Raw genomic sequence first — 22,779 nt, 5'->3', positions numbered from 1 at the left:
TCAATTTTGTACTTCAAATCCTTTGCACAGCATATAAAGAAAACGTGCTTCGTGGTAACATTTCCAGTATTCAGCCTATGTGCCACATGGTATTAATCTATTCCATTGTATCTGTTTCCCAGCTCATACAAAGAATGAGCAAAAAACAATGCTGACAGCACCATCGAACTCTTCAGTTATTGAGGGAAAGAGATTATCTCGCATCTGTGTTTTGTTATCTACATTAGACATAGGTAAAACAGATGTCATGGCTCCCAGAATAATGTGGCAAAACCTCAGAAATGCAAAACAAGGCTTTGATTTGAAACATTTTAAACATGTTTAACATCTTTTATACCTTGCGTTTTAACTGTTTAATTTGAGAACCTTCAGGGAAAATTAGTATCTTTATTAAACAGCATTAATGTCTATTCTATGCGTTATTCCATTATAATTAATCGTGCTTGCCTCATGTCATTTTCACTGGCAACTCGTGTGTCCATAAAGCTATGAAGAAGCACTCAGTTCAAGTGTGACTTCATTGACTTGCACTTTCTTGGAAAATGGCAGGAAGATACAAAACTTATTTTAGCCATTCATACCTGTTTGCATCGTCGCATTCAGACTGGGCAGTCTCAGGAAGCCCTTCATTCCATGTTAGTATTTTGAACATCTCAGCACTCTTTTGCTGAGTTTAATTTCAGAACTTTTGGGTTGTTTTATCTCCCTTGACACCTTCTGTGTTTGTAGATATATTAATGGGGATTGTCTGTGTCTGGAATTTTCATAATTTCAGCATAGGAATAAAGTTTCCTTAATTTAAGACTGGAATCTATATTCTGGCAAATAAAGGAGTAAATTGGAATAAGTTATTGAATGCCTAATCGCATGTTTAATGTAAGTCTCATGTTAAGTCGAGCTGCATGTAGAAAATGCAACACTTACAGCCATTTCCAACATCTGCAGAATCTCTTGTGTTTATGATTCACAGCTGATTGAAGTATTACCTGTAAATTAGAACAACATGAAGATTGATTTTTGCCCAGAGAGAATCTGATGGCAATTATTTTTGCTGTGAGAATTCACAGTATTCTGCCTACAATATGTGTTTGTGCAAGAATGTATTGAATTATTTCAGTACTGATTGCTGTTAGAAATTATCTCATGTTAGTCTAGAGTTCTACAATTAGAGTCCATAGAACACTAAAGCACAAAAATTGGCCCTTCTGCCCATCCAGTCCATGCTAAATCATTAATCTGCCTATTCCCATTTACCTACACCTGGACCGTAGCCCTCCATACCTCTCCTATCTATGTGCCTATCCAAATTTCTCTTAAGTGCTGAAGTTGAAACCACATCCACCACTTGAGCTGCCAGCTCATTCCAAACTTTCACTAGCCTCTGAGTGAAGAAGTTTCCCCCTCACCCGTAATCCACGACTTCTAGTTCTAGTCTCACCCAACCTTAATAGAAAAAGCCTATTTATGTTTAACCTATCTATACACCTCATAATTGTATATACTTCCCCTCTTACTCCTATGCTCTGGAGAATTTTGTCATAACCTATTCAATCTTTCCCTATAACTCAGGTGCTCAAGTCCTGGTAAAATCCTTGTAAATTCTCTCTGCACTCTTATCAATATTATTAATGTAGGTATCAGTATATCTCCTATAGGTATGTGACCAGAATTGCACACAATACACCAAGTCAGGCTCACCAACATCCTATACATAACATCCCAACTCCTGTACTCAATGTGTTGATTTATGAAGGCCAAATTTGCTGAAAACTCTCTGTATAACTCTGTCTGCCTGTGATGCCACTTTCAAGGAATGATGGATCTGTATCCCCAGCTCCCTCAGTTCCACCACACTTCTCAGTGTCCTAACGCTCACTGTGTAAGACCGAATCTGGGCGGTCCTCCCAAAGGGTAACACCTCACATTTGACTACAGTAATTTCCATTGCCGTTTTCCAGCACATTTTTTTCTGGCTGGTCCAAATCCCACACAAGCTTTGACAGCCTACCTTGTTGTCCACGATGCCCCCAATCTTCGTGATGTCTGCAAATGGCTGATCTGGTTTGCCAGATTACCATCCAGATCTTTGATATAGATGACAAACAACAGCAGAACTAGCACCGATCTGTATGGCACACCACTAGTCACAGGCCTCCAGTCAGATAGGCAATCGTTTACTACCACTCTGGCTGCTGCAATGAGGCTAATGTCTAATCCAATTTACTACCTCATCCTGAATGCCTAGCGTCTGAACCTTTTTGACCAACCTCCCAAGCATGACTTGTCAATGCTAAAGTCCATGTAGACAGCATCAACCTTCCTGGTAACTTCCTCAGAAAAACTCTATAAGATTGGTTAGACATGACCTACCACACACAAAGCCATACTGACTATCCTTAATCAGTCCCTGTATATCTAAATATTAATATATCTGGTCCCTTAGAATACCTTCCAACAGCTTGCCCAGTACTGATGTCGGGCTCACTGGTCTATCATTTCCTGGTTTAAAGCATTTCTTAAACCAATGGAACAACATCAGCTTATGCTTGGAAAAGGTTGGCTGTCAGCCAATCAGCTTTGTCTATCTGGAATGATATGGAGATTAGGAGATCACTTATGGTACTGACTGTCAGAAACAATTGTTACTTTATCGAGATAAGTTGTTGCATCAAAGATTCTTCGTTGTTTAAATTCTTTCAATTTATTAAATACCTCTGAAGTACAGATACAGTAGCTGTTTGATTTAATAGCAACATTTCAACATATACCTAATTTGGTAGGCCAAATATGATGGCAGAATATAGTATTAATGGTAAGACTCTTGGCAGTGTGGAGGATCAGAGGGATCTTGGGGGTCCGAGTCCATAGGGCACTCAAAGCTGCTGCACAGGTTGACTCTGGTTAAGAAGGCATACGGTGCATTGGCCTTTATCAATCGTGGAATTGAGTTTAAGTGTGAGAGGTAATGTTGCAGCTATATAGGACCCTGGTCAGACCCCACTTGGAGTACTGTGCTCAGCTCTGGTCGCCTCACTACAGGAAGGATGTGGAAACTATAGAAAGGATGCAGAAGAGATTTACAAGGATATTGCCGGGATTGGGGGGTATGCCTTATGAGAATAAGTTGAGTGAACTCAGCCTTTTCTTCTTGGAGCGATGGAGGATGAGAGGTGACCTGATAGAGGTATAAGAGATGATGAAAGTCATTGATTGTATGGATAGTCAGAGGCTTTTTCTCAGGGCTGAAATGGTTGCCACATGAGGACACAGGTTTAAGGTGCTAGGAAGCAGGTACAGAGGAGATGTCAGGGGTAAGTTTTTTACGCAGAGAGTGGTGAGTGTGTGGAATGGGCTGCCGCCAATTCTGGGCAAGATAAATTAATGTCCCAGCATTTATTAAATCTCTACTTTTGACATTGTATGGGAGATGAGGAGCAATTTCTTTAGTCAGAGCATGTTGAGTCTGTGGAATCTGAATCCACAGATGGCTGTGGACGCCAGGTCATTAGGTGTATTTAATGCAGAAGGATCTTGATTAGTCAAGGCATCAAAGGCTGCGGGGAGAAAGCGGGAGAATAGGGGTGAGGGGGAAGTGGATTAGCCATGATGAAATGACAGAGCAGACTCAATAAGACTCCTTTGTCTTGTGATCTTATGGACATCACTGAACTTCCAGCATCACTGCTCTTTTGTGAGCAATTCCGATATCTGAGACTGGTAAAAGGTGTACTAGTAGATTATTTAAAAATGGGTATCATATATCATGATATTAAAAATGACCATTGTAAGAATATAAACAGGATGTGATTTTGTCAAAGTGAGGTTGGCTTTCGTTGCAAAGACATGAAAGCTGAGCTGTGCCCCTCTGTACCATCTGCAGACTGCAGGACTGAGAAACCTCATCCTCCCTCCTTGTGCTTCCATATTTCAGCATGAATATGAAAGCAATTAAGTACTCATCTTCACAGAGTGCCCTCTGGTTTGTGATCACAAGGCGATGATTAGCAATAGTTGACCTTCTCTTCAGGGTCACTAGTGTTACCCTTTATCCCTTCAGCTGAAGCCTTTTCATTTATTATGAGGAACAGAATCTACCAGCTCATCTCTGCATTAATCTGGATTAATTTTTCATACTGTCCAACCTTTCACTGGCCTAAAACATCAGGATAAATGGTAAATGTCACAATCAAGGATACAAACATTAAAATACATTAATATTTTTTGTCATTAACTTCATAAGTGAAAGCAAAATAATGTATCAGCAAAATTAATAACCTTTTTAATCATTATGGTATTTCAAACGGAAACATTGGCTTAGATATTGAAGAACACTATTACAGCTACAAACACAGTAACACAATGTATTTATGGCCATTAAAGTTGTGAATATGTGTGTAATATTTGTTAATGATGACGGTGTTACTGTGATCCAAAAGGCATTGCATGTTGGGATTAGGCCTGGGTGAAGAGGTTAATGGTTGAGTTGGTTTCAGTGAGGGGATTGGCATCTCAGACAATAGAATGTAGGACAGTCTTAAGCAGGGGTCACCAACCTTGTTTGCACCGCGGACCAGTTTAATATTGGCAATATTCTTGCAGACCGGCCGACGGGGTGGGGGGGGGGGGGTGTTAATCACAACCGGAATACAGTGATACTCGAAGGGGGTTCCTTATGTCCAGTCTATTCCACAATTTAGTTTTTGTGGCTCTCAGCACTTGCGTCTGTCCCGCTTGCTCATGTTTTTTTTCGCTCAAAAAACTCAATGGGTTTGTCTTTAAGTGCAGGGTGCTTGGACTCAAGGTACCGGAGCAGTTTTGAGGGCTTCATTGCCTCATTAGACAGCCTCCGGACCCGAACTCCAGCTTCACACCCGTCCACCGCCAGACGCCTTGGCCAGGTGCTGCTGGTCGTGGGTGGGCTGAGAGGACAAGGTAAGGGCCGGAGGTCCCCATACCAGGGCCGTGGTGGTCGCAGTCCAGAGAACGAGGAGGAGTGCGACAGGGCACGCTCCTGCCCTCATTGTAGGTCAGTAGGATCTATCGGCCAACAAAAGTTTGGCTCGAGGGATGACTTTCAGTAGATCACAGCGGGGTAGCTGCTCTGCTACTTACAAAACCCTGAGCCCGAATTAAGTTGTCTGCGAATATTTTGCACCAGGTTCCCCGTGAACATTCAATGTGCTAAACAGGTTTAGAGGCAGCGCCCATCTGTCCGCGCTCCAGACCAGTAGCAACGGCACTTCTCGCTGGCCACACGAGGCCAACCAGTGATCCCTGGCATAAGGGTATCACTGTGTTTAGGCAACTGATGACCTCGCATGCGTAATGTCCACACATACTTTCAAGTTCAACAGTGGGCGTGACAGGGAATGAGGAAAGGTACAACTGACTCATATCGTTTCCTCGCGGTCCAGTAGCACATGCTTTGCAGCCTGGTTGTTGGGGACCACTGGTCTTAAGGTGATGGGAGTGGCCTCACGGTTCATGATTGGAGGAGTTTGGGAGGGTTTGGGTGGGCAGAAGGATGATAATGATTAGGAGTTGATGACTGAGAGTTGGGGATGTGACCAGGGTTTGGGGGTATCGATGATTAAGAACTGAGGTACATTAAGGAGCTGGACATTCACATTTGAGGACTGGGGTTAATGTCAGGAGTCAGAGGGGTATTGGTGGTGGGGAATGATCAGAGTTAGGTAAAGATGTGTTTGTGTGTCAAGGCATAGTTGGGCATTGGGGAGGTCTGTTCTGTGCAAGGTTAGGTTGGGATGCAAAGGTAAGTCGGGGGACTTACCTTGCGTGATATTTTGTCACTTAACAATGTTAACTCCAGTTGTTCTTAGGAAAGTACAGCTTAAAGGAATAATGCATATCTTAGAACCTTCCTTAGTTAGTCCCCTGCTGTGATTGGTGTGGCCATCCGCTATGATAGTGCATCCCATGGCATCTGGAAGTAACAGCTTGATCAAGCTGGAAGCTTCATCAGCTCCTATCCTGGAAGGGCCACTTAGCACCTGCTGTGAGCCGCAGTGCAAAACCGTAGCCTGAGATAGCTGGTTGCTGTGTTAATACAATGCTGACATCCTGAAAAAGGACAATAACTTCATGCTCTCCAGTTCTAGTGGAATCCTCAGGAGATCAAGGATCTCCAGCCAGCTCCATTGCAGGCACAACCCTCCTCCCTGTTGAGGACATCTTCACGAGGCAGTGCCTCAGAAAGACAGCATTCATCACTAAGAACCCATAGGCCCTCATCTCATTGCTACCGTCAGGGAGGAAGTGGAGAAGCCTGAAGACCCACATTCAGTAATCGAGAAACTTTCTTCCTCTCCACCAGTCGATTCCTGAACAGTCCATGAACCTACAAACACTACCTTGATAGTCTTTTTTTTTGCACTATAGTTTGGTAACTTATAATATTTTTGTGTTATTACATTGTACTGCTGCCAGTTCATTCAGGTAATCTAAGTCAATGATAATGAATCTGAGTCTAGATTCTTTCCTTAGACCAGCAGGCTTAGAAATGCTGTGATTCATCACCTTATCCTCCACATCTGTGTTACTGTTACTAATTTTGTCACTGAAAACAACTCTGCTGCTCAGGGATTCTGTGTTATCTCAGAGTTAGCTCATTGTATTAGCAGAAGTCAATTTGGTAAGGAATAGGGAAATGATGAGGGGGTGTAACACACACCAGAGACTGAGGGCTGACTGCAAAATGTCAAACTTCTACTATACCCTGTATACTTGACATGGGCCCTGGAGTGTCCATTGCCCGTGTTTCAACTTGGTGAGGCTTTGAGCCCAAGTAAACCTTCTTTCTGCCCGATTCACCAGCCTATAATTTATGTTTGATCCTGAAAGATATAGGAGGAATTTCTAGTAGTCTATCGAAAGCATTCCCACCTTTTATTCGCCTAGTTGGCTCCATGTGTGGCAAGAGGGTATCATCCTAAGGGGTCTGAGCACAGCAGCTGAATATTTAGGGTAAAACTGAAGAGTCAGAACTCTTGCCTAGCCATGTCTTTTGAGACCTCAGTACATCTTCTGCTCCAGACACTGCACCAGCTTTCAGAAATTCCCCTTTTGAGGAGCAACCAGCTCTTGGCATTTCATATATTTCATTTCAAAAAGTGATGACTCAAAAAGGTGGCATCCATTCCTGAGGACCCCCATTACCCAGGCGTGACCTTTTCTCATTACTACTTGCGAGGAGGAGGCACACAAGCTTGAAGACACACACTCAACATTTCAGGAACTGCTTCTTCCCCTCTGCCATCACATTTCCCCTCATTCATCACAATGAACCCATGAACACTAGCTCAGTATTTTTCCCTCTCTTTTTGCACCAATTTTTTTTATATATACTGCTTATTGTAATTAATAGTTTTTATTTTTGTGTATTTCAATGTACTACAGCTGTAAAATGACAGATTTCATGACATACAGTGTCAGTGATATTAAACCTGATTTTGATTCTGGCTGCACAGGGATTTAATACCTATTTTCTGGCACCTTATTTCACTGGGTTACAATTGGTAAAGTGAGAGGCATGTTATGTTCCCCTCTCTCTCTCTCTCTCTCTCTCTCTCTCTCTCTCTCTCTCTCTCTCTCTCTCTCTCTCTCTCTCTCTCTCTCTCTCTCTCTCTCTCTCTCTCTCGCTTTGCTCCCATTTATGGCAGCCTTATCACTGTTGTGACGTCATGGAAGTTACCCCTGCAAGTGCTGAAGCACTGAGTGTTCGTATCTGGGGTAAGAACAGGCAGGTACATGGGAGATCTATGAAGAAGCATCGGGTTCGAAGCTAGTTGATTACTCTTCCTTCCCTTGATACATGCAGTCTAACTCTCCACAGCACCCTTGGGTAGAGCTCCAGAGATTCACTGTTCTGTATTTTCTATGAGATCAGAGGTTTCTTCCTGTCTGAGTCTGGAATGGTCTTCATGTTGTGATTGCTGGCTGCGTGATGTTTCTCCATAATGTTCCAAAACTGCTTTCAGCATTTTCCATTTGTATTACACATAGGTGGCTCCTGTTCAGCATTTCATCCAAAGGGGGAAAACTCCCATACTGCAGCATTTCTTGTCTCCCTCCCCCATATTTATTCCTTGAGCCCGCCCACTTTCTGGAGCCTGTATCCTTCTTCCACAAAGTAGACATTGTACCACACCTGTAATTTCCCCTGGCTCCTCCACCAGCAGCCCCTGCCTCTGCAGTTAAGTAGTCACCAGCATCTTGTTTAAGACACTCTTGTTTCTTGTATTTTGTTTTAGTGCAAGGTACCAGATATGAAATCCAAGATCACCTGCTTGCTTTGGGTTAATTAGATCCTGGATTGCTCCGGGATTGATAATTTATCCATGCTACTCACGCTCCCGGGGCCAGAAGCAGTAGTTGTGTGAGATACAGTCACAACTGCAGCCTTCTGAAATTAGGAAATATTCATCTATTCAATAACTTGTGGAGTAGCTCCAAAAGCAGTGGTTTCTGTTAGAAACGCATAGCCTGCTAGCTGCAGGAAAAGCAAGGGAAAGAAATTATTAAAAACACAAAATGCTGGCAGAACTCAGCAGGCCAGACAGCATCTATGGGAGGCCTCCCCCCATAGATGCTGTCTGGCCTGCTGAGTTCTGCCAGCATTTTGTGTTTATTTATTTCCAGCATCTGCAGATTCACTCGTGTTGCTTTTGGAAAGAAACTATGCTTTGTCTAGGACACTAGAATCATTATAATAGGTATCTTATAAATGAATGAGCAGGCAGTGTATAACAATAATTACCATGTTACTGCATCTATTTACGACATTACCAGTTGTGGCCCTTTTTATATTAAAAATAGTTTTAGTATCTCTTGTCCCTGAATCATTACAGTGAGCTCTTCTTTAAATATTATTCTTTTACTCTTGATTCCTGAAGGTAAGCAACGATGATGTAACACTCGGATTTCACGCTATTTAATCCCAGTTTAATTCACCCAACACCATACTTTTTGTCCTGAGTGTAGTTCAATTCCCCAGCTACAGGAAATAAAATGTAACATTATAAACACCTTCAGCTGTTTCTCAGAATCCACTCAAGAGGCAAATATCATAAAAGAAAGTTTTAGTGTGAAGCTGAATGAGCTCCTTGAGAAGTTGAAAAATGCGAGCCCAATTTGTGTGATTTACATTCCCTCAGGGCACAGGTGCTAACATCGGCTAAAATCATCAGTGGAGACATTTGTAATGAGCTAGAAGATCCAGCTCTTCCTTCAGGGTACTTTTTTGTCAATTTTTGCAAATTCAATGAAATATTTTGTGGTTTGTGCATTTTTTAAATTCACTAAATGACTTCAAGTCTGTCAAAATACATTTGGAAAAATTTGATAGAAAGACTGCACAAAGCAATAGAAGCAAATACGGCCAAAATCAGCAGTGCAGGTTCCAGGCAGTTTGTGGATTTTGTGAGCATTTTTCTTAATAAGGATTTTAATGATATGGATTTTGCTTTGTAAGTTTTTTTAAATTATTGGTAGAAGTGAGGTATAGAAATAAAAGGAATATACTCAGATTTACTCTTTTTTTAATGATTTTTTTCAATGTAAAGCTTAAAAGCTGCTTCTCGATCAGTTTACATCATTCTGAAGTTCAACCATAAGTTTCTGAGCTACAGTATGTTACTTGAGTGTCCTGATGCACATTCTATTGTTGGGGTGCAAGTGATGATGTAGTGGAGTTCTGTACGTGAATTCACACCAAGTTGGCCTGAGGCATCTGTCATTGGACACTCGCAGAACAAATAGAACTCATTACCACAGTACCAGGTTCAGACACGTGCCACGTATATTAATTACTTTCTTTAACAATGGACACCACTGACAATGCTGGCACTTAAGGATGTAATGTTGAGGCTTTATAAAGCACTGGTGAGGCCTCACTTAGAGTATTGTGAGCAGGTTTGGGCCCCTTATCTTAGAAAGGATGTGCTGAAACTGGAGAGAGTTCAAAGGAGGTTCATGTATGTGATTCCAGGATTGAATGGCTTGTCATATGAAGAGCATTGGATGGCTCTGGGCTTTTATTCACTAGAATTCAGAAGAACAAGGGGCGACACAATTGAAACCTGTCAAATGGTGAAAGGCCTTGATAGGGTGGATGTGAAGAGGGTGTTTCCTATGATGGGAGAATCTAAGACCAGAGGACACAGCCTCAGAATAGAGGAGTGTCCTTTTAGAACAGAGATGAGGAGGAAATTCTTTAACTCAAGAGTGGTGAATCTGTGGAATTCTTCGCCAGAGGCAGCTGTGGAGGCCAAGTCATTATGTATATTTAAGGCAGAGTGTGATAGATTCTTGATTGGTCAGGTCTTGATTGGTCCTTTCATGCCAAAGGATACGGAGAGAAGGCAGGAGACTAGGACTGAGAGGAAACTTGGATCCTCCATGACGAAATGGCAGAGCAGACTCAATGGGCCAAGTGGCCTAATTCTGCTACTATATCTAATAATTTTATGATCTTATTGTCCATCTCTAACTGAGAAGTCAGTTAACAGTTGCAAGGGCCAGGGCCACATACAGGCCATAACAGATAAAGATGACAAATTCCTCTTCTGAATGCCATACCCCTATCGATACTGCCTATTCCAATTGTTATTATTTCCCAAATACCGACTTGCAATGTCGCTACCATCAAATCTGATTGGGCTTACATTTGCTGATGCAAATCTACCCCTGCCAGCTCCAACTGAACCCAGACACAGAATGGAACTGTGTGCACTCTGGGGAGCAGAAATTAGCAGCACCCAGTCAGTTATGCTCAGGCCTTTAGCCTTAAATGAAGTTGTCAGTGGAAACCCTACACTGAAATTCTCATTGATACCCAGTTGTATAAATCATTCGACTGATGGATCAAATTGCACTAGAGCTGTGACTGAGAGAAGGAAATAATAAAGGAACATTCACTGATTAAGTGATTAAGCAAAACTTTGAAAGGAAACAACCTAACATAAAACATTGATAAAGGCTTTGTGGAAAAAATGTTGTACACGGAGACTTTTTCCTCTTTGAGTGAGCATATGTGAGCTCATTCCTGAGTATAGATCGAGGGCAAGTGTCCTTTAGCCAAATAACAAACAACAGTAGAAATGTGAACTTCTCTGTGGAGCCAATGGAAACTTGCACTCTACAATTGAATTTCAGTTGTTAAGTATTGAAATAAAAGGTAATTGAGCGAAGTTCAAGGTACTGATCTAATTGAAGAGGGGAAACAACTCAGGATACTGGCGGCCTGCTCCTGTCCCAGAGATGTTGTACTCTTTTGTTTCTGTGCTGCTAGTTTACTTTTAATGAATCTGCCTTGTAGCTTACCACAAATGCTTTTAACGCCTGGCTTACTACCTGAATCTCATTCCTCTGCTCTTCCTCTTCTTACTTTGCTCAGCCTCAGGGATTTCTTCGTCGCCAACTTTCGAGCTTATTCCGCAATGTTAGCCTCAAACTTGGGTTGCACCCACTATCTATCACATATTTTGGATTTGGATTTTCACACAAATTCAAATCCTGATTTCTTTGGTACTTTTTGGAAATACCAATCACTACCAAAGAATTTTTTACAGATAGTGAGAAATCAAAAGCTGAGAGCCTTATTATTATAAAAGTAAATATTGGTCAATATGATAATGATAGCAAGAAGCTAAACTAACCAATCGCGTAGATTTAAAAATTAGTTGCTGGAAATCTAAAATAAAAATAAAGCAAACTAGAGCTTTTGAGTGAAACATAGAACTATAGAAACATAGAAATCTACAGCACATTACAGGCCCTTCGGCCCACAATGTAACCTACTCTAAAAGCTGCCTAGAATAATGAACTACAACTTCTTTTCTTTGCAGAATGAAGGAGGATGAGAGGCAACTTGATAGGGATTTCATTTTCATTTTTCAATCTTTTTTATTGATTTCCAAATAAAGAATATACAAATCGGAAGAGGAGTTTAACAAGTAGATAATATAAAAGACATATAAACAGCAATAGTAAAAATAAAAAGTATATAATATCAAAATCGAATAAGTAAAATATCATGCTGTTATATATACAATGGTCAAAAAAAACTACAACTCCTCATAACAATCATAAAAAAATTGGAAATTTTATTGATAAGGGGAAAAAACCCACTAACTAAACTGAAACAAAAAACAAAAAAAAAGAAAGGGAAAAAAAAGAAAGATTGGGCAGTCCAATTGAGGATAAATTTAGAAAAAAAGAGAGAAAAAAACACATCCTTCCAGTCATCTCTGAACCTTCATAGATAAGGATTTTCCCCAAAGAGAATAAAGAAAAATAAATAAATAAAAATTAATTAAATCAGGTGAAAATATTGAATAAAGGGTCGCCAGACTTGTTCAAAATTAAAAGATGTATCAAATGTCTGGCTTCTAATTTTCTCCAAGCTTAGACATGACATAATGGAGGAGAGCCAATAGAAAACAGTAGGCGGATTAGATTCTTTCCAATGTAGCAAAATAGCTCTCCTAGCCAGTAAAGTTGGAAAAAGCTATCACATATTGGGCAGAAGCAGCCACTTTGCTTGCTTCCTCTGGAATAATCCCAAAAATTGCTGTAAGTGGATTAGGTTGAACATCCATACCTATAACTTGAGATAATATTCCAAACACATCCCTCCAAAAATTATTTAAACCTACACATGACCAAAACATATGAGTTAGAGTAGCCATTTCTGTGTTACATCTGTCACAAATAGGGCTTATATTCGGAAAAATATGCTCCAATTTATCTCTGGACATACGATGTACGATCTTAAACTGAATTAAGATATGGCGTGCGCAGATAGATGAATTATTGACTAAATAATAAATTTTACTCCATTGGTTATCTGAAAGTGAATGTTGAAGTTCTACTTCCCAGGTACGTTGAACCCTATCATTGGGCGACATGCGAGCATTCATTAACTGTTTATAAATGATATCTATTAATCATTTTTGAAAAGGTTTAAACTGAAAAATAACATAAGCCAAATTTGAAGAGCAGGCCAAGGGGTAATTCGGTAAAAAATCACGTAAAAAATTCCTAACCTGTAAATACCTGAAAAAATGTGTATTAGAGATATCATATGTATCCATTAACTGTGAAAAAGACATTAAACAGTCTTGTAAAAACAAATCTAAAAAAGTTTTTATTCCCTTAATTTTCCATGTTATAAAAGTCTTATCCAAAGTTGATGGTTTAAAAAAGAAATTAGAATAAATATTACTAGAAAGTTAAAAATTATTTAATTCAAAAAATCTACAAAATTGAAACCAAATTTTTAAAGTATGTTTAACAATAGGGTTAAGAGCTTGTCTACCTATTCTGGAGAGCGAAAATGGAAGAGGAGCTCCTAATAAAGAAGCTAACGAAAACCCCATTACTGAATTTTCCTCCAACTGTAACCATGAAGGGCGATCTTGGTCGTTTATATCATAATTCCAAAAAGTAATATAATGAATATTAATTGCCCAATAATAAAATCTAAAGTTTGGTAAAGCCAGTCCTCCATCTTTTTTTGATTTTTGCAATAAAAGTTTATTCACTCTAGAGCTTTTATTATTCCAAACATAAGATAAAATCAAAGAATCTATTTTATCAAAATGCTGGTGGAACACAGCAGGCCAGGCAGCATCTATAGGATAACTATAAGCCTACAGACTCTCCATCTCTGGAGACGGCCTATCTACTGATATCTACTATAAGCCTACAGACTCCTATAGATGCTGCCTGGCCTGCTGTGTTCCACCAGCATTTTGTGTGTGTTGTTGTTTGTATTTCCAGCATCTGCAGATCTCCTCGTGTTTGTATTTTATCAAAAAATTTTTTTGGAACAAAAGAGGGAACTGCTTGGAATATATATAAAAATTTTGGTAGAATAACCATTTTTATAGCATTTATTCGACCTATCAATGACATCGACATAGGTGACCATTTAGAAAGTGCCTGTTGAGTATATTCAACTAAAGGGAAGAAATTATACCTATATAGGTCTTTAAAATTTTTTGTAATTTTGATACCAAGGTAAGTAAAATGGTTTTTGGCAATATTTAAAGGTATTTGATAATAATAATCAGAATAATTATTAATAGGGAATAATTCACTTTTATGTAAATTAAGTTTATATCCAGAAAAAGTACCAAATTCCATAAATATAGATAACATAGAAGGAATAGATTTCCTAGCGTCTGAAATGTAAACTAATAAATCATCCACATATAATGAAACCTTATGTAATTTATCCCCTCTCTTAATACCCTGCACAGAATTAGGATCCCTAAGAGCAATAGCAAGTGGTTCTAAAGCCAAATTAAATATAAAGGACTAAGGGGACAACCCTGACGGGTACCTCTATATAATCTAAAGTAAGGAGACTTTTGATTATTAGTTAAAACCGCAGCTACCGGGTCATGATAAATCAATTTAATCCAGGAAATAAATCCTGGACCAAAATTGAACCTCTCCAAAACCTGAAATAGATAAGGCCACTCCACCCTATCAAAGGCTTTCTCTGCATCCAAAGATACAATACATTCCAATTCTTTGGCTGAGGGGGAATAAATGACATTTAATAATCTTTGAATATTAAAATGTGAGTACCTATTTTTAATAAATCCTCTTTGATCATTTGAGATAACATTAGGCAAGATAGTCTCAAGCCTATTTGCTAGAATCTTAGAGAGAATTTTAAAATCTACATTCAGTAAAGAAATAGGTCTATAGGATACACATTCCAGTGGGTCTTTTCCTTTTTTTGGAATCAATGAAATTAGTGCTTCATAAAAAGTTTTAGGAAGGTTCCCAAAGGATGTAGAATCGGTAAACGTTTGATGAAGATGTGGTATAAGCATTTCATGAAAAGTCTTGTAAAATTCTACCGTATAACTATCAGGTCCCGGAGCTTTACCTAATTGCATAGAGGATATAGCCTTTTATATCCTCTTGTTTAATAGGTGCATCTAACATATTGGGATCTTGAATCGAAATTTGGGGTATGTTTAACCTTTGCAAAAATTTATTCATAGTCATAGTACTATCAGAGAACTCAGATTTATAAAGATTAGAATAAAAGTCCATAAATATCTTATTAATTTCATAAGGATCTAAAGTTTCTGTTCTATCTGGTCGGCGAATTTGGCATCATTGCACTTTCAGATCACACGCCTTTAAAGTTAACCCTTAAGCTTTCGGATAGATTTTTGAAAATCTCACAGTGGAGATTGAACCCCGTATTGTTACAGGATCCAGCTTTTGTTAATTTTATTAAGGAGCAAATTTCTGTATTTTTTGAATTTAATACAACTGAAGGAATGTCAAATCTGGTTATATGGGACACCTTGAAATCTTTTCTTAGGGGACAGATAATCTCATATTCAGCAGCCTTGAGAAAGAAAACTAAAGCGGTATTGTCAGTGCTTATTAATAAAATTAAACAGATAGATAAAGCGTATTCAGTTAAACCTACTGAAACCTATATAAAGAAAGGGTCGAACTTCAATCACAGTATGATTTACTTCTGACCTTTCCCATTGAACAGCAAATTTTTAAATCTAAAAGTTTATTTTATATACATGGGGAAAAATCTGCTAAACTTTTAGCGGGTCAGTTAAAGGCTGGGATGGTCAGAAGACACATTTTAAAAATTTGCCGACCAGACAGGGATTTATAAGATTATAAGAAGTATAGATAGAGTGGACAGGCAGTGCCATTTTCCCAGGGTGGCAGGGGGTAATACCAGAGGGCATCCTTTTAAGGAGAGCAAAGAAAAGTTTAGGGGAGATGTCCAAAGTCACTTTTTTACATATAGTGGCAAGAGTGCATGGAATGCATTTACCACTGGGTGTGTGTAGATGCAGATACGTTAGGGACACAAGACACTCTTAGATAGGCATATGGATGAAAGAAGAGATCAGCTTTATTTGTCATGTGTACATTGAAACTTACAGTGAAATGCATCATTTTGTGTTAATGAGCCAAGGATTTGCTGGGGGAAGCCAGCACGAGCCACTACGTTTCCAGTGCCAGCATAGCGTGTCCACAGCTCACTAACCCTGACCCGTACGCAGGGGGAAACTGGAGCACATGGAGGAAATCCTCACAATCATGGGGAGAACGTTCAAACTTCTCACAAACAGCGGTGGGAATTGATCCAGAGTTACGCGCTGTGTAGGAGGGAAGGGTTAAATTCATCGTGGGATTGGTTAGAAGGGCCTGTATATTGTCTTCAGCCTGAAACATTAAAATGCTGTGTTTCCAGCATTTTGCCTGTTAACTATGAATGAAAATCGAAACAAAGCTATTGTAACAGAACGCACCTTAATGCATGTTACAACATTGGAAGCGTAGCCGTAACAGCCACACTATTGCAGCTCGGGCATTCCGGAGTTCAATTCCGATGCCATTCTTTACATCCTCCCCGTGGAATGTGGGGGTTTTCTCCGGGGCTCCGGTTTCCCCCCACAGTCCAAAGACATACCAAGTAGGTTAATTGGCCATTGTAAATTGTCCCATCATTGGGTTTGTTAGGGGTTGCTGGAGCAGTGCGACTTGAAGGGCTGAGGGTGGGGTCTACCCCGCACAGAATGGCTAAATAAATAAATATAAACCTGTGTTTTGCAAGCAATCATAGGGCAGTATTCTTCATATGGTTGTTGAACTTTTTGCAGAATGGGTATTCAACTCACTAAATAATCTCAAAGTGTTCCCTGACGTTCACACTAATTTAGTTACTCAACAGTTTGAATAACTATCAATCTCAGTAGGTAAGTTTAATCTCTGCTTATTCTTACATTCTGCTGCAGGAAAGGGGAAAGTGGTTCGAGGAACCTAGCACTGAACACTGCAGTGAGAATTGGCTTGGTTTCCTCACTGTATTGTGGAGCTGAAATAAAATTTGCTAAACTTACCTTCCCTGTTCAGTAACCTCTGCTAGAAGGTTCCAGTGTGTAGTTTTGGGAAGGACAAGATTAGATTGGGCTATAGGGCAGTGAAAAAGTTTCTGAAGAGCCAATGACTCACTCCCTGGGCTCGCATGTGAAATATCTACCTCTATAAGATATCATAATGATAGCTGTGTAAAAGAAGTTATATGTGGTAGCCTTCAGCTGAAGATTGAAAAAATTGGGAGGACCTGATGAAGGGTTTCAGTCCAAAACATTGATTCTTTATTCTTTTCCATAAAAGCTGCCTGACTTCAGCAGTTGGCAAGATCTTCAGTCTGTTGTAAAGGATGAGGCGTAGGAATATTCAGAAGCACATAATAATAAAGGCTAAAGTTTCTTTAAATTTCTTGCCTGAAAAATCTGTTGGAATTCTTTGAGGGAGGACAAGCAGCATAGACAAAGGAGAGTCAGTGGATGCTGATTATTTGGATTTTCAGAAAGCCTTTGACAAGATGCCTCACGTGAGGACTGGTGAAGGGTCTTGGCTTGAAATGTTGACTCTTTATTCCTTTCCTAAGATACTGCCCAACTTGCTGAATCCCCCAGCATTTTGTGTGTGTTGGGTGGAGGGACAAGTAGTGTTGAGGAAGCAAGGAGTCTGCAGAAGGCCTTGGGCAGGTTGGTAGGATGGGCAAAGAACTGGCAGATGGAAAACAGCAAGGGAAGTGTACGGCCATGCTATTTGGTAGAAAGAATAAAGATGTAGACTATTTTCTAAATGGGTAGATTGAGGTGCAAAGGGACTATGGAGCCCTAGTGCAGGATTCCCTCAAGGTTAACTTGCAGGTTGAGTCGGTAGTAAGGAAGGTAAATGCAATGTTAGCATTCATTTCAAGAGGACTGCAATAGAAAATCAAGGATGGAGTGCTGAAGCTTTATAAGGCATTGGTCAGAACACACCTGGAGTATTGTGAGCAGTTTTGGGCCCCATATCTAAGGGAGAATATGCTGGCGTTGGAGAGGGTCCAGAGATAGTTTATGAGAATGATCCTGGGGTTGAAAGGATTAATGTATGGGAGAGTTTTTGATAGCTTTGAGCCTGTACTTGCTGGAGTTTCGAAGAATGAGGGGGGATCTCATTGAGAAGTATTGATATTGAAAGGCTGGACAGGATATGAAGAAGATGATTCCAGTCATGCAAGAGTCCAGTTCTGGAGGGCATAGCCTCAGGATAAAAGGATAACCCTTTCAAAGAGATGAGGAGGAATTTCTTTAGCCAAAGGGTGCTGAATCTGTGGAATTCATTGCCACCGATGGCTGTGGAGGCCAAGTCATTGGGTACATTTAAAGCAGAGATTGATAGGTTCTTGATTAGAAAAGATTACTGGGAGAGGGCAGATGAATGGTGTTGAAAGGGTTAATAAACCAGCCATGATGGAATGGTGGAGCAGACTCAATGGGCTAAATGGCCTAATTGCTCCTATTTCTTACAGTTATATTCATAACAAGTGAGGCATGGTGATTCATTTTTCACATAGGAAATACTGTATGTGACTTCATCTTAATGGAATGTCTCTTGTTCAATTAGCATCTGTAACGTCTTACGTTATCTTGCATTGGATAGTAGGTCATGATGATGGAAAGGTCTCAGTGCTTAGTTCTGTGTCACCTCTGTGGTTGGGAGAAGTGGCGTGAAAAACCCAGCAATGACCAGCAGACACTCTGCTGTGATAGTAGCCAATATTCAAAGGGAATCTGAATAATTGCCATTTAAAAAGAGTGGATCTACAGCAAATTGACGCTGCACAGTTGACCCATACCACTTGTCTGCAGGGCCACAGGGGAGCAAGTTCCTTACTGTATCTAAAGGGCATGCCATGCAAATACAAGTTACTTCGAAATAATCGAGATAGCATCTGTCTAAAATGCCACAGAATGGAATTTGCTTGAACCTACAAGTTAATATATTAGAAATGGTATAAAGACAGAATTACACCCTAGGAAGTTTGCATGGTTCCTCTTCTCATCGGACAGTCGTAAGTAATTGACACCATTCTGTCAATTATCATTATAATGCAGATTTTGCATATTTCCAAATAAAAAGTGCAGCTCCTGGAAAACCATAAGTAATGTTTAATGAAGAGATCTTAAATCCTCAGCATCAATGGGGTTACAAGTGCACACAACTTCAAGCAGAATTCCAAACTTATTTAAATAATCACCTGCTGTATCGGAAGCTCTTAAAGCAAAACTCCTCAAAGAAAACCACCACTTTAATGAATGCTTCAATTTACCATTTTATTTATTTCTCCTGTGAAGATCTTCATTTATCATCTAAGTCTCATGTGGTTTTTTCAGCTTCATCATAGGATGATCGCCAGACATGCTGTAAGCTGGACGTTAATTGACTCATTGCCATGCAATTAGAAGGCACCAGGGACAGGGAATATCATGCATGTAGAGTTGAATGATTCTATTTTCACATTATGTGCATGTAGAAGTGACGTTGTTTAATTGACATTGCACATCAGATCAGTCACGTGTGCTGTGCCATTGAAAATCCAGGCCAGACTCTTCTGTTTTGAATCCTTAAATTCTACAGCGATACAGCAAATGATTACTCCTACAAATTCAAGATTTGTGTTCTGTTGGACATTATTAATTTAATTTCCCAGATTTCTAGAGTATAAGAGCACGATAAGTGAAATGGCTAAATATGGACTGGTAAACTAAAGACTTTTTTCTGTGGGCATGCTTCTGAAAGCAGGAGACCTGTTGCTCTTGTGTTAATAGTTTCAAATCGGCACACTTACAATCAAGAAAACTTGAGCAGAGAGAGAACAGAAGCAATTACCTGCTCCCCGTGTCAAGAATCTTTAATGCCAACCTGAGGGCTTAACATATGATCCAAAAATTGGTATCGCTCTCAGTACTGAAGTATGAGGGCGGGATTATGTATGCAGGTGTTAGGACTGAACTCTGAACACATTCCATTGCAATTAGTGGCAAGACCATACCATTGGCACTTGCTTGTCTCGTTAAGACAAGTTAACGTATGGTTCTGAATGTTTATTATCAAACGTCAGAACCTCTGCTTTTCTTAACTAGTCTCATTAGCAAATGTGTTTGAAAGCTGGAAACTCCTGTTGTTTTATCCAAGATCCTGGCTATTTAAAACTCATGGGTTTATTGCTCCATTATACAGATAATTTGCATCGTTAAATAATATCAGTCACAGTAAGTAGTACAACACGGTAGCGTAGTAGTTAGCAAAACGCTTACACGTCACTGCCTGTAAGGAGTTTGCACGTTCTCCCCATGACCATATGGGTTTCTTCTGGGTGCTCCAGTTTCCTCCACAGTCCGAAGACCTACCATTTGGTAGGTTAGTTGGTCATTGTAAATTGTCCCGTGATTACATCGAGGATTACTGGGCAGTGCAACTCGAAGGGCCGGAAAGGTCTGTTCGCGCTGTATAATACAATAAATAAAGCAAATCCAACTATCAGCCCCATTATCTTGCAATGTTTGCAGCATAATGCTTCTTCAATTTACAGAAATATCTCATTACAACAATATTATTAAACACCTAATTGCAAATAATTGGAACTTTTATAATAAGGAAATTGGATAAACTATTTTAACTCTGTTCACACTATGTCAGCTGTGTTTCAGTGGCCATCCTCTTGCCTCTGCTGTGGAAGCGAATACGTTCAGATTCCACTCTGAGATCTGAACATCTAATCCTGTCTCATACTTCAGTACTGAGAGAGATACCATTTTTGGGCACTATGTTAAGCCCTCAGGTTGGCATTAAAGATTCCATAGCATCAATTGAACAATTAATCTCAGAGGAAATATCTTCAATATCTCATTGCCGTTTTGGGGATCTTGCTTTGTGAAAAGTTAGCTGCAGTATTTTTCACAATTGACATTACACTTCAATGCATTATGCAATGATTTGAAACACCCCAAAGACAAGAAAGGGACTACATTATTTAAAATAAATTAGTTTTCACCTTTTCCATATACCTAGAGAGGTATTTATTGGAAGATACTAGAGAATACAATTAAAACTCTAAAGGGGTACAAAAAGTTTTACATGTTTCCACTTGGCATACTATAAATTAATATTTTATTGTATCTATGTGTACAAAAGAAGGAACCATACCAAAATAATTAGAAAAAAAATTAAAAAGCTGCAGATGCTGGAAATCCAAAACAAAAAATTACTATCATAGAATATCATAGAAATCTACAGCACGTTACAGGCCCTTCAGCCCACAATGTTGTGTGGACCATGTAACCTACTCTAGAGACTGCCTAGAATTAACCTACCGCACAGCCCTCTATTTTTCTAAGCTCCATGTACCTATCTAAGAGTCCCTTAAAAGACCCTAACGGATCCAACGCTAGAAATACACACCACGTCATTCTGCATCTGTCAGTGACCCTTCATCAGAGTATAACACAAAATAATTAGAGTTTTTTGCAAGATTCTGGAAAAATCTCAATCAAGTATGACCAAGTGATGCAGACCCTCTTAATTCTTGGATTTATATAGAAACAAACAGCAAATGTTTCCCAATAAATTATGTTGTGATCTGCATCCTGACTCTCACCTTCATCTTAGCACTAACTGTTGGTCTAGTTCAACAGCACCTCAGTTTTATTTTGAGTTTCACATGCAGGTTTTCAAGTGTCTCCATGATCTTGCCCCTGCACAGCTCTATAACCTGTTCTGTAAACAGCTCTAACTTATCCTGCACTCACAGTTTGGTTCCCCCTTCTGGCAACATGCTTAAGCTTTGCAATTCCCTCCTGAAACCACTCGGCCTCTGTACCTCTTGCCTCCCACATCGCACTCCTTACAATCACCTCTGTCCAACCTTTTGCTCACCCGAGCCCTCTAATTGAATTTTATTTGCTGCTACACCCATGAAGCACTTTGGGACACTGCTACATTAAAGGTGCATTATACTGTAAATACATGGTGAGGTTTAAACCATTTCCATCAAGGTATAGTAATCAAGAAATTTGTGGTGTATTGATACAAGGGAATTGTGAATCACATTGGAATCAGGGTTGCAACCAGCTAGACATTATAGCTTCCCGCTAGCATTGCCACTCAGTCAGATAACTAACAAATCTTTACAAATTAGATAAAGTGATTTGGTTTCTTGGACTGTGTGAATAGTTTTGTACATACAGTATTGTATCTGATTTCAAGAGACTGGCTTGTCTGACCTTGATTTTGTGCTCATTTTGCCCAGGCTAGCAGGGTGGTCTGCGAAGGCTGCCATGGGATCTCACATCGCACAGTACTGATCCTTGTAATAGGTTACAGTGGCAATGAGATGAGCATAACGTGCTGCACGGGCTGAATCCAAGGCAACTTACTCAGCTCCTCTTCCCCTTTGTCGATTACTAGTTGGAGTGATCACATTTATTTCCATCTTATAGTTATTAATTAAGTATATCTTCTATTGCCAGTAATATTTTAAAATATATTATGCTTTGTATAGCATTTGGTTATTCTATTTCCTCATGAATTAATGTAATTCTTTGTAAAGAATGACGTACTAAAATTAGCACTGTGTTATGTTGAACTTAGCCAGTGAGCATAACATTGCCACAGATTGCTTATCTCAATTACCCAGCCACACGCAGAAACCATTCCCTTAAGAGCTTTAATAATAATTTGTGTGCATTTCAACTTTCCAAACACTTAAACTAACTTTAGAGAATGGTAGTAAATTCTTGCCCTCTCCTGTGATAGATGTTACATTGATAAATTCCCACAGTGACTGTTGACCCAGCTGTTTGGTCAAGTGCTCGTACAGCAGGTGTTGTTTTCATGGCCACCCTGATAGTAATACAA

At 39.6% G+C, this 22,779-nt stretch overlaps 1 protein-coding gene across 4 annotated transcripts in view; it reads left to right on the top strand.

Moving 5' to 3' along the window:
* The window catches only part of hhip (hedgehog interacting protein), a 354,853-nt gene that overhangs the window by 306,981 nt on the left and 25,093 nt on the right, over window positions 1-22,779 (top strand). The gene's annotated exons all lie outside the window — the stretch shown is intronic.

Source organism: Hemitrygon akajei, chromosome 4, assembly GCF_048418815.1.
Source record: "Hemitrygon akajei chromosome 4, sHemAka1.3, whole genome shotgun sequence".
Taxonomy (NCBI): Eukaryota; Metazoa; Chordata; class Chondrichthyes; order Myliobatiformes; family Dasyatidae; genus Hemitrygon; species Hemitrygon akajei.
This window is presented reverse-complemented; position numbering and strand designations above follow the sequence as displayed.